Source organism: Schistocerca serialis, chromosome 1 (genome assembly GCF_023864345.2).
Source record: "Schistocerca serialis cubense isolate TAMUIC-IGC-003099 chromosome 1, iqSchSeri2.2, whole genome shotgun sequence".
Lineage (NCBI taxonomy): Eukaryota > Metazoa > Arthropoda > Insecta > Orthoptera > Acrididae > Schistocerca > Schistocerca serialis.
Window position 1 is genome coordinate 750,045,106 of NC_064638.1, and position 13,540 is coordinate 750,058,645.

Genomic DNA, 13,540 nt, shown 5'->3' on the forward strand with positions numbered 1-13,540 from the left:
AATATTTTCTGGGTATCATGAACAAATAAAGCGAGTTGGGTGTCACACGATCGCTGTTTCCGGAATCCATGTTGATTCCTACAGAGTAGATTCTGGATTTCCAGAAACGACATGATACTCGAGCAAAAAACATGTTCTAAAAATATATAACAGATCGACGTCAGAGATGTAGGTGTACAGTTTTGCACATCTGCTCGACAACCCTTCTTGAAGACTGGGACTACCTGTGCTCTTTTCCAATCATTTGGAACCTTCCATTCCTCTAGAGACTTGCGGTACACGGCTGTTAGAAGGGGGGGGGGGGGGGGGAGGGCAAGTTCTTTCGTGTACTCTGTGTAGAATCGAATTGGTATCCCATCAGGTCCAGTGGACTTTCCTCTGTTGAGTGATTCCAGTTGCTTTTCTATTTCTTGGACACTTATTTCGATGTCAGCCATTTTTTCGTTTGTGCGAGGATTTAGAGAAGGAACTGCAGTGCGGTATTCCTCTGTGAAACAGCTTTGGTAAAATGTGTTTAGTATTTCAGCTTTACGCGTGTCATCCTCTGTTTCAATGCCATCATCATCCCGGAGTGTCTGGATATGCTGTTTAGAGCCACTTTCTGGTTTAACGTAAGACCAGTACTTCCTAGGATTTTCTGTCAAGTCGGTATATAAAATTTTACTTTCGAATTCACTGAACGCTTCACGCATAGCCCTCCTCACGCTAACTTTGACATCGTTTAGCTGCTGTTTGTCTGAGAGGTTTTTGCTGCGTTTAAACTTGCAGTGAAGCTCTCTTTGCTTTCGCAGTAGTTTCCAAACTTTGTTGTTGAACCAGGGTGGGTTTTTCCCGTCCCTCAAAGTTTTACTCGGCACGTACCTGTCTAAAACGCATTTTACTATTGCCTTGAACTTTTACCATAAACACTCAACACTGTCAGTGTCGGAACAGAAATTTCCTTGAGGGGGACGTAAGCGGACGCAGAAGGCGAGTCAGAAAGCATGGCGTTCAAGGATCTGGAGGAACTTAACAGAACTTGGGGGCGTTGGGGACAGATATCCAGGCAACATTGACGCAGCAACGAATGAGGCGGATCAGGAATTTGTATCTGTGAACGATAGTGGAGGGGTGTAGCCTCCTTCTTCGACCAATTAGTAGTTTTAGTCTATTATGGGCTTCCTGTTGAATGGTTAGTAAGTGAGGTTTCCCTGTTATTTGCCGCTCAAAGGTTAGTACAAGGTATTTTAATATGTTAGTGCGCTGGATAGGATGAAGAATAAGTCATAGAGACAGAAGGTGTATGTGGTACGTCCTGTAACAATAGCTGGGTGGTGCGTTCTATAACTATTGCCTGGGTTGTGGAGAGGTTAATCTTGAGGAGCTATTGGTTACACCAGGGGGTAAACTGATTAAGGTGGAGTTGGAGGGATATTTGGGAGTCTTGGAGCGCATTATAGAAAAAAAAGCAGTGTCACAACGTATACTGAAGAAGGTGGACAGAAGGAGGTGGTTTTCGCCCGTCGACAGTATATAATAGGTCAAGGAGAGGGGAGAGAACAGAATCTTGTGGCACTCCTGCGGTGGGGTGGAAAGTACAGGAAACAGTGTTGTTAACAGTGACGATAGGCAAGTGGGGAGAAAGGATGCTTTAATGTGATGTAGTTGACTGGAAGCGCATACACTATGTGATAAAAAGTATGTGGACACCCGCAAAAACATACGTTTTTCATATTAGGTGCAGTGTGCTGCTATCTACTGCCAGGTATTCCATATCAGCGACCTCAGTAGTCATTAGACATCTTGAGAGAGCAGAATCGGTCGCTTTGTAGAACTCATGGACTACGAACCTGATCAGTTGATTGGGCGTCACTTGTGTCATATATCTGTACACTTCTAAACATCCCTAGGTCCACTGTTTCCGATGTGATAGTGAAGTGGAAACGTGAATAGACACGTACAGCACAAAAACGTACAAGCCGACCACATCTGTTGACTGATAGAGACCACCGACAGCTGAAAAGTGTCGTAATGTGTGATAGGCAGACATCTATCCAGTCAATCACACAGTAATTCCAAACTGCATCAGAACCCACTGCAAGTACTATGGCAGTTAGGCAGGAGGTGAGAAAACTTTGATTTCGTGGTTGAACGGCTGCTCATAAGCCACACATCTCGCCGGTATATCCCTTGGTGTAAGGAGCATAAACATTGGACGATTGAACAGTGGAAAAACGTTGTGTGGAGTGACGAATCACGGTACACAATGCGGCGTTCCGGTGGCAGGATGTGGGTATGGCGAATGCCCGGTGAACGTCATCTGCCAGCGTGTGTAGTGCCAACAGTAAAATTCAGAGGCAATGGTGTTACAGTGTGGTAGTGTTTTCCATTGGGGGGGGGGGGGGGGGTAGGGCTTGCACCACTTGGTGTTTCGCACTATCACAGCACAGGCCTACATTGATGTTTTTAGCACCTTCTTGCTTCCCACTGTTGAAGGACAATTCGGGGATGGCGATGCATCTGTCAACAGGATCGAGCACCTGCTCATAGTGCACAGCCTGTGGCGGAGTGGTTACACGACAATAACATGTCTGTAATGGACTAACCTACACAGAGTCCAGACCTGGATCCTATAGAACACCTTTGGGATGTTTTGGGACACCGACTTTGTGCCGAACCTCGCCGACCGACATTGATACCTCTCGTCAGGGTAGCACTCCATGAAGAATAGGCAGCCACTCCCCAAAAAACCTACCAGCATCTGATTGAAAGTATGCCCGTGAGAGAGGAAGTTGTCATCAGGGCTAAGGGTAGGCCAACACCATACTGAATTCCAGCATTACCGATGGAGGGCGCCACGAACTTGAGAGTCATTTTCAGCCAGGTATCCGGATACTTTTGATCACATAGTGTAAGTCTGGAGCTTGAAAATGAGTCCAGAGTGCGACATGCGGTCATATGCTTTCTCTAGGTCAAGGGAGACAAAGATGGGGTTTTATGATTGTTGAGCTGTGGGGATAGGAAATGGGTGAGTTGGTCATCAGTAGAAAAGGAGGGACGAAATAGGAAGCAGATGTGTTGGTGCAAATGGCAGTAGATACGTTGGATGTGAATGGATTCCAAGACCTTGGTAAACACTGAACTTGGTGTATCACTGAACCAAGAACTAAACTGTAGTTGGTTGGCAATAGACTAGGGAACCTAACTGGAATTTACGTGTAAATGAGACTGGCTGCTGTGATTGGAAGAAAGCCAATTTAGGCAAGTGCCCTCTGCTGTATCGTTCCATTGATTGGTCTCTCGTGTCAAAATATAATTCAGTATGCAATGGATTGCGAGTACAAGGCTGCTATGAAAAACGATGGTCATGAAAACGATTGATAGGCTTCTGAATTTGGCGAAGCTGGGCAACGTTGCCAATATAGCCAGTGAAAAATGAGATGCTGTTGTCTGCGTGCTGGTGCTGCCAAAGTGTCGTACTGCAGGAGATGACCCCACGTCCCCCGTTATTTGTCTCATGTTCACGAAAATATGAAGTTTCGCCTGGGTATCCGGACGTGTTTATAACTAACTACCCTCTCTGAAGAAACGTAAGAGCCATAACAATTGTACTCTGCGACGATCGAGAAGCAAATATATGATATCATGGCCCAGCAATGGTTACCGTGCCAATAGTGTTTTCTAGCAAGAGACTTCTGTTCTCAAAAAAAAAAAAAAAAAATGCCTGGAAGTCCTGCAGCCAAACCCCTGTCTCATTTCACAAGATGAGGGAACCTTCCTAGTGAAAATAAGCTCCGTCTCGTCCATAAAACGATTTAGTGGGCGCTCTTTAGGCGGCCCACGGCGGCGCCTAAGAAATGCGACATTCGAAGAAATTCGTCGCCCCGTCTCACAAGGTACACTGTTCTTGTAACAAACACATTAGCTTGGCTCCAGCCCAACGCAGCTTTACCTAGACCCGCTCATGGGATAAGGAGACCAGACACATCCACTAATTAATAAAGCGGTTAGGCTGGCGCCAGAATGCCCAGCGCCGCCAGTTTTTAAGAGTCATTTTGCATTCAGCCACGGTGTTCCCACCCTCTTACTTGGCCGCTAGCGGAACAAGGCCGTCCGCCAAATGGTGGCCCATAAACCACTGCCCTCCAGGGCCCACGGCCAGCTTTGGTGACTACAAAGGAATCCATGAACTTGCTTGCTGCTCGGGGAAAGTTCTAATGCTGCCCCTAATGCAGTGATCTCCTCCAGCGTTCAAAAATATGTCTCTATAATCGAGTCTAATTCTACTACTGCCACTCAAGTCTTGCAAGTATTGTGAGATCGGTCAGTGGTTTACCATAACCCTAATAGTTCATCAGGTTAATATCAATCAGGGAAAATTTAGATTCATCAAAGGTGAATAAAACTGTATGATAATCACCAAAACAAAATTAAAGGGGAAGTGCGTGACAGACAGATATTACCACGGCAGTGGCCTGCCCGGAAAGCAACGCCATCTTTCAGAGGTATCAGTGGCTTACCCACTTAATTGTACTGGTCACGTGGCAGTGCTTAAGGAGCAGCCAGCTGGCTTAGAAAATAACAAGTTTCTTCTATAACACAGCAACCAAACTCTTAGAACATGTCCCATTAAACGCCAACTGTAAAGCCAGACAACCTTTTGCATACAAGATGTCAAATCAGATATTAAAGTACAGTCTTGCAAGTAGCCAATAAGCCCAAAGTTAGAAAGCAAATTTCAATGCTTTAAAGCATGTAAGACTTTTCATTGTAACTTTAACGATCAAATGATTTAAGTAGGAAGCTTACTGAATACTCTAGCAGAGCGCAAAGCAGTAAAAGCACAGCTCTTTATAGGGTTAAAATTACACCTTTAGAATATAACTAATGGGGCATTGTATAATCTGAGCTGCTTGCCCACCCAGTTGATCAGAAGTAACCAGTACGTAATCAAGTACTGCAAGAACAACCTTTACCAGTAATTTGGTTGACTCACAATTGAGTCTTAAATAAACGAATATTATTCCAGAAAAATTTCTGGGATGCAAGCTCTACACAGTGTGAACACTACACACGGCCGGCCGCGGTGGTCTAGCGGTTCTAGGCGCACAGTCCGGAACCGCGTGACTGCTACGGTCGCAGGTTCGAATCCTGCCTCGGGCATGGATGTGTGTGATGTCCTTAGGTTAGTTAGGTTTAAGTAGTTCTAAGTTCTAGGGGACTGATGACCACAGATGTTAAGTCCCATAGTGCTCAGAGCCAGCCAATACACACGGCTTTCGTAAGGTAGAGAAAGTAAATTACGCAGTAGACAAAGGTAGTATTTTTAAGAACAACGGCGCTCACAGGGCGAGGGACTCCCACACACAAACGCGACAGCACATTTGAGGTACCACTGCTCAACGCAAAAGTCGTAAAGGGCCACCCAGCAGTTGATCGTACAAGAACGATCCTGAATGCGAAAAGATCTTACCCATCAGAATTCACACAGTTGAAGGTGGCAGCGCCCGATAGGATTCTTGTCACTGTGATAGGATGCAGACCGTCGTATTCAGGCCTCTGCACTGTCCTCTAGACGTAGCACTGTCCTCTAGACGTAGCAAAGTGAAGTCTCACGCCACGTCGCCCACTCGGGAGCATTGCTTCCGTACTCGGCCAAAATGAACTGCGGGCTCTCACGGCCTACCACCGACCACGACACGACCAGTAGTGCAAGGCCGATGACTGACAGGGTCGCTGCCCTCTGGTGCCAGCGTAACTTCCACTGCGTCTCACTGCTGCGTCGACTGCGCCTAAATAGATGATCGAAGTTATGACTAATGGATTGGAGAAGATGTTCGATAGGACGCCAAGTGATTGACTTTCCTCAGCTTATCAGGTAAGGAAAGATTGTCTTGAAGGATCGGTTAGTGAGGGACGGTGTGAGAGTCAGTAAGTCGGTGAAATGCTTTCCAGTACTTGGAAGAGTTAATGGGGAGTGTAGCATTGAGACTGGTGCATGCCTGTCACCGGCCCCGGCGTTTCTTGGCATTGAGTAAAGTGTCGCTGTAGCTGCCGGTGGCGTGTGTTTCCCGGTCTCGAGGCCATAGGAAGGAGCGACATAAGCAACGGGATTCATGGAGGAGGAGTACAACCTGTGGTGAGAGAGAGGCGCGATGAGTATATATGACTTTAGCGGGGATATGTGCGAAGATAGCATCTGGCAAGATCTGCTGCAGGGAGGCTGTGGCATGCGTTAGATAATTGGGTTGCTGGAAGTGGTTTCCTATCTGGGGATATCCAGTAGGCATTCCATTTGGTATGGGAATAGTCATGGACAAGTTCTGCATGGAGACTGCGGTGCGATTCATAGATTCATGGGGGGGGGGGGGGGGGGGTAGGATATGGTGAGGAGGACGAGTAGGTGGTCATTTCCAGTTGGGTCGAGGACTTCTGCAGTGATGTGTCCAAGGAGGTTGGGAGAAGCTAGGTAGCACGACATCCAGGGTGGTGTTGCGTTCAGGACGGGTGTACTGTGGATTGGGAACAACATCACCTTGGATGCAGTCCACAAACTGATGCCACTAAGGGAGTTTTGCGGGGGGTTCGACCTTGGAGGTCGGCGACGATAATATACACTACTGGCCATTAAAATTGCTACACCACAAAGATGACGTGCTACAGACGCGAAATTTAACAGACATGAAGAAGATGCTGTGATATGCAAATAATTAGCTTTTTAGAGCATTAACACAAGGCTGGCGCCGGTGGCGAAACCTACAATGTACTGACATGAGGGAAGTTTCCATCCGATTTCTCATACACAAACAGCAGTTGATCGGCGTTGCCTGGTGAAACGTTGTGATGCCTCGTGTAAGGAGGAGAAATGCGTACCATCACGTTTCCGACTTTGATAAAGGTCGGATTGTAGCCTATCGCCATTGCGGTTTATCGTGTGGCGACATTGCTGCTCGCGTTGGTCGAGATCCAATGACTGTTAGCAGAATATGGAATCGGTGGGTTCATAAGGGTAATACGGAACGCCGTACTGGATCCCTACGGCCTCGTATCACTAGCAGTCGAGATGACAGGCATCTTATCCGCATGGCTGTAATGGATCGTGCAGCCACGTCTCGATCCCTGAGTCAACAGATGGGCACGTTTGCAAGACAACAACCATATGCACGAACAGTTCGATGACGTTTGCAACAGAATGGACTATCAGCTCGGAGACCATGGCTGCGGTTACCCTTGATGCTGCATCACAGACAGAAGCGCCTGCGATGGTGTACTCAATGACGAACCTGGGCGCACGAAAGGCAAAACGTCATTTTTTTTGTATGAATCCAGGTTCTGTTTATAGCATCATGATGGTCGCATCCGTGTTTGGTGACATCGCGGTGAACGCACATTGGAAGCGTGTATTCGTCATCGCCATACCGGCGTATCACCCGGCGTGATGGTATGGGGTGTCATTGGTTACACGTTTCGGTTACCTCTTGTTCGCATTGACGGCACTTTGAACAGTGGACGTTGCACTTCAGATGTGTTACGACCCGTGGCCCTACCCTTCATTCGATCCCTGCGAAACCCTACATTTCAGTAGGATAATGCAGGTCCTGTACGGGACTTTCTGGATACAGAAAATGATCGACTGCTGCCCTGGCCAGCACATTCTCCAGATCTCTCAGCAACTGAAACTGTCTGGCCAATAGTGGCCGAGCAACTGGCTCGTCACAATACGCCAGTCACTACTCTTGATGAACTGTGGTATCGTGTTGAAGCTGCATGGGCAGCTGTACCTGTACACGCCATCCAAGCTCTGTTTGACTCAATGCCCAGGCGTATCAAAGCCGTTATTACGGCCCCGGGTGGTTGTTCTGGGTACTGATTCCTCAGGACCTATGCACCCAAATTGCGTGAAAATGTAACAACATTTAGGTTCTAGTATAATATATTTGTCCAATGAATACCCGTTTATCATCTGCATTTCTTCTTTGTGTAGCAATTTTAATGGCCAGTAGTGTAGGTGGAAAAGGTATGGACAGTGTGGGTGACGAAATTATGGGCGATTGGATTATTAGGTCGGATGTAGATGATGGCACAGGTAATGGTTAGGGTTTTTGAAAAAGAGGCTGAGGATCAGATATTGGTGGGATTATGGAGTAAAGGTTGTGGCTGAACGTGGATATTCTTGTGATGGCCTAATCCGCCCAGGGCCATGAGGAGGGGGTTATCACTGCAGTGAAGGAGATCAAACGTTTTGGAATAATACAATTACCGTTAAACTTTCAAAACGCTCTAGAAATGACACCACTGGTCTGAATGACGTCAAATTGCAACGGATTGTTGTCGGAGAATGGCGAAAACGTATGGCAGAAGAAAAAAAATAGTGAAAAAATTGATCAATAGACGATGCTATATGTGTCAGAATACGTAAATGAAAACACGTGTCATGCGGACGACCCACTGAAGTTGGTACAAACTCGCTGGGTGCATGGCTCTTCCTCCTCCCGCATCTGCGACGTTCGCCGTGGCTGTATCAATGCAGGATCGCGCTCTGCTTGTAAAGCTGTATTACCTGAATGATATTGCACACACGTTGCTCTGCAGAAGTTCCGGACACTGAAGGGTTTGAAAAAAGGCGTTGGTCCGATGACTGCCTGGGTCTGGAGAAAATGATTTGGAAATTCGAAAAGACGGGTTCTTTTGGTGTGCAACCTGGTAGATGGAGGAAACGAATTGACTCGACGTCAGTGGAAGCAGTGGCAACAGTAATGCAGGAGGAGACGAGTGGTGGTGTGAAAACTTGTAGTGCACGGGGAATGTCCGGAATACGCTGCGTAACATCCTACGAAACATCCTTCTTTGCTACCCATTCAAAATTAACCATGTGTACGAGCTGCTTCCTGTCGACCTGCCAGCAAGAATTTCTTGCTCGCATGAAAGTGGACAACGATTGCCAGTGGAAGAATTTGTGGACAGGCGAAGCCCATTTCCATCTGAGAGGATATGTCAATACACAGAATTGTCGAATAGTGGTAATGGAAAATCCGCACGCAAACCTACCAGTACCACTTCATCCTGAAAAGGTCACTGCGCGGTGCGGGTTTACGGCATCATTTACCATATGGCCTTAGTTTTTCGAAGAGACAGGTGCTTCCGGTCCTGTTACTTGTACCGTCAGAGGTAACCTTTATGGGTGTCTTTTGCGCAACCACGTCATTCCAGCTCTCCAACAGCGTGGATGTATGAACATGTTTTGCGTCAGTCACATGGAAATTAATAATCTGATTTGATTTTGATTGGTGCTTTTTATGCGGTTTTTGGCCTCAGGACAATTAAAAACCGATGTGAATGATGCTTCTTATGCGATTTTTGGCCTCACGACAATTAAAAATCAATTTTTCCCATCTGATATGATTGGGCCTTGCCATCGTGGATAGGCGTACGTAACTAACAGTATCACACCTGTACTACACTCATGCGTACTGAGTATAACAGTTTGTTTAACGTCAGACGTACACCTTTGGTATTGTTGTATGATTCATTTGTCATTTGTAGCTGACCACTATTAAAGTATGATGTTTACAGAACCATATATTGCTACATTTTGTAACTATTTATTTTTCTTCTACCATTTGTTTTCCCCCTTCTCCGATAATATTCTGTTGCAATTTGACGCCATTCTGACGAGTAGTGTTGTTTCTACAGCGGTTTGAAAGTTTAACTTTAATTATAATCACCCTGTGTATACAAATCGAATCTATCAATCTATCGGTTACTTAATGAGCAGAAGTTTATCAGTAGGAACTGATTCTTAGATTTATTTGAAAACGCTATACGAAATGTATCTCAGATTTGACCCACTTGACCTAGGGTTGCTTAGATTAACCATTATCATCTAGAATTTGTGAGCCGTATGCGATGCGACCATTATAGCTGAATGTACGTTAATATCTCCCGCCCTGTTAAATGGTGCCACCATTTTCGTTGGAAGATCTGATGTGGCTGTCTTGCCAGGCTTCACCTATAGATTTCCTAGACCCCAAGAGGGGCAGCCACTTCTCCCAGGCCGCCGCCAATGCAACGTACCTGCTTCGATGTGTAGCTCCTTTAATTACAGACGATACACTGCTTTGTTCTTTGTATTTCGCCAACATTAATACTTCATGCTATTCATTTGACTTACTTCATAATTTTATCGCGATACGCGCATGCTTCCTCGCCATGCTTTCCGCATTACGGGTATAGTAAATTTAACTTCTCATGTCGAGTATAGTTGCATTACATGTACATTACATTGTGGTTAACCTTACGAAAGTTTAACGTTTGGGTTTAGCTACCAGTTCAAAGAGGTTATTTTGTTGTGTATAGTTCTACATTTCCATACTTTTATACGCGTTCACATTGTATTCCGTACAACTACATGTCTAAGCGGAATCCATCAGTTCCGAAATATTATGACCACTATTTCAGCATTACGATTGTCTAGGCAACAGTTTTTGACAACCAATGACCCTAGCTTTAAATCCTCAACCACAATATACTAAGGTGTACTTTGGATGTTGTCATGCATCTACTTCAAGCCGAGCTGTTATACATTCTGATATTATACATTTATATTTTCTGACATAAAACAAAGAAAAAATTGTTATGTTAGCTTCTGTTTCATTTCAAACCATTGCCACTCATCTAGGCTCACCTAAGTGGTCTTATTGTATGTCAACCATTGTTAGTTTGACTGTTGTAATAATTACAGTTGGTCATACTGATGTAACATTTCATTTTGAGGTGGCTGTAAACTGATAACAGCAGGACAGTTGTACCATCTAACACTACACCATTGAGTTGAAAAAATTACAAAAATCCCTTTTATTGATATAATGGTTCCTTTTTATTTCAAGCTGTTGGCACTAATTTGGGCTTACCTAAATGATACCGTTATATGTCATTGATTATATTTTTGTCATTTGTAATATGACTATTCTTGGTGATAATTAGTAACATTTTATTTTGTGATGGTTGTGAACTTATTTCTACACAACTCATATTTTATTTTTTATCTATGGCGATTGTAGATATGTATTGAACAGTATCAGTTATTGGGTGCAAATACATCTTCTGTTCTATTAGTGACTAACTACCCTCTCTGTAGCGTCGTCAACGATGCTAACCTATTGACCAAAATTATGAGTTTCTCCCCCATAAAAGTAGCATAAATGTATACTCATGCTCATAAATTAAGGATAATTCTGATACATGCTGAAACAACGCTCTGGTGGGCATTTTGCGGGCTTAAATCACCTCGGGGTATGAACATGCGGCGCTTTTGACCTGCGGTCGTCGCACGGTGGCGCTGGCAGCAGTCCACATACGCAGAGGTGTGTTGGTGCGTGTCAGAGTACGGTGCAGCGAGTAAGTGTGCAGACGTTTTCAGACGTGGTAATGGTGACTGTGTGTTGAAAATGGCTCAAAGAACACATATTGATGACGTTATGAGGGGTAGAATACTAGGGTTTCTGGAGGCTGGTCAAACACAGTAGGTCGTAGCACAGGCCCTCCGTGTGCCACAATCTCAAGGCTATGGCAACGATTCCAGCAGACAGGAAACGTGTCCAGGCGCTACAGTACAGGATGTCCACAGTGTACAACACCACAAGAAGACCGATATCTCACCATCAATGCCTGCAGACGGTCACGGAGTACTGCAGGTACTCTTTCTCGGTAGCTTACCGCAGCCACTGGAACAGTTTTTCCAGACACAGAGTCTACAGACGACTGAACAGACATGGTTTATTTGCCCGGAGACCTACAAGGTCATAGGAGAGCCCGTAAAGCCTGGTGTCAAGAACACAGTCCATGGTCATTGGAACAGTGGTCCCAGGTTACGTTCACGGAAGAGTCCAGGTACAGTCTGAACAGTAATTCTCGCCGGGTTTTCGTCTGGCGTGAACCAGAAACCAGATACTAACCCCTTAATGTCCTTGAAAGGAACATGTATGGAGGTCGTGGTTTGGTGGTGTGGGGTGGGATTATGATTGGTGCACGTACACCCCTGCATGTCTTTGACAGAGGTACTGTAACAGGTCAGGCGTATCGGGACGTCTTTTTGCACCAGTATGTCCGCCTTTTCAGGGTTGGATGATAACGCACAGCGCCACCGAGCTGCCATCGTGGAGGAGTACCTTTAAACAGGAGATATCAGACGAATGGCGGGCCTGCCTGTTCTCCAGACCTAAACCCCATCGAGCACATCTGGGATGCTCTCGGTCGACGTATCGCTGCACGTCTTTAAACCCCGACGACATTTCAGGAGCTCCGACAGGCACTGGTGGAAGTGTAGGTTATACCCCAGCAGCTGCTCGACCACCTGATCCAGAGTATGCCAACCCGTTGTGCGGCCTGTGTACGTGGGCACGGTGATCATATCCCATATTGATGTCGAGGTACATGCGCAGGAAACAGTGGCCTTTTGTAGCACACATGTTTCGGGACGGTTTTCTCAACTGATCAAGAATACCATGGACTTACAGATCTGTGTCGTGTGTGTTCCCTACGTGCCTATGCTATTAGCGCTAGTTTTGTGTAGTGCCTCGATGTGTGGCACCACATTCTGCAGAGTGTATATTTGGCAAGTTGTTTTACGAAGTTCTGACGTGTACTTAATCGCGATGCATAGTTGTTTGTAAAGTTACTCTTTGACTTGCTTTCTATAGTTAAAGCATGCACCACCTACTGTCCTTCTTTATCTTCTTTTATATCTTAACCGCCGCATTCAGTTTGGCACTGGTCCTATTCGGACAGACAACGGCATTATAAATACGCCTACACGAGATGAGATTTGTAGTGTATTCAGTTTATATACCCACTTCCGTGAGCGTTGTACTATGATTTCAATGTAAGTACGATGCTGATTGAAATTTCTGTATATGGAATACTAAGATGCTTCATTACATTATTATGTACATGTTTGCTATCGTTAATTTTCTTGTAGACTTCATTAAACAGCTTTAGTCTGATGTGAAATTTTGTGACGCTTAACGCTCCATAATGAATGGAGCGATCAAGACTTTCCTGTACTTCAAAGGTGTGCCGAATCTGAATGATCACTTGTCTCTAGCATGGATGTGTTTCTCCATCAAGTAATGGAAATGGTGTTTCCAGCAAAAAAGTATAAGATGATAAATTCACGAAGTCTTATCAGAAAACCAATATGATTTTCAAGCAGGTTAGAAATAAACTGAGGTGACAAAAGTTATTTGATACCTCTTAATAGGCCGGCCGGTGTGGCCGTGCGGTTCTAGGCGCTTCAGTCTGGAACCGCGTGACCGCAACGGTCGCAGGTTCGAATCCTGCCTCGGGCATGGATGTGTGTGATGTCCTTAGGTTAGTTAGGTTTAAGTAGTTCTAAGTTCTAAGGGACTGGTGACCACAGATGTTAAGTCTCATAGTGCTCAGAGCCATTTGAACCATTTGAACCTCTTAATATCGTGTCGGATCTCCTTTTGCCCAGCGTAGCGCAGTAGCTCGAAGTGGGATAGACTCAACAAGTCTTTGCAGGTCACCTGCAGAAATACTC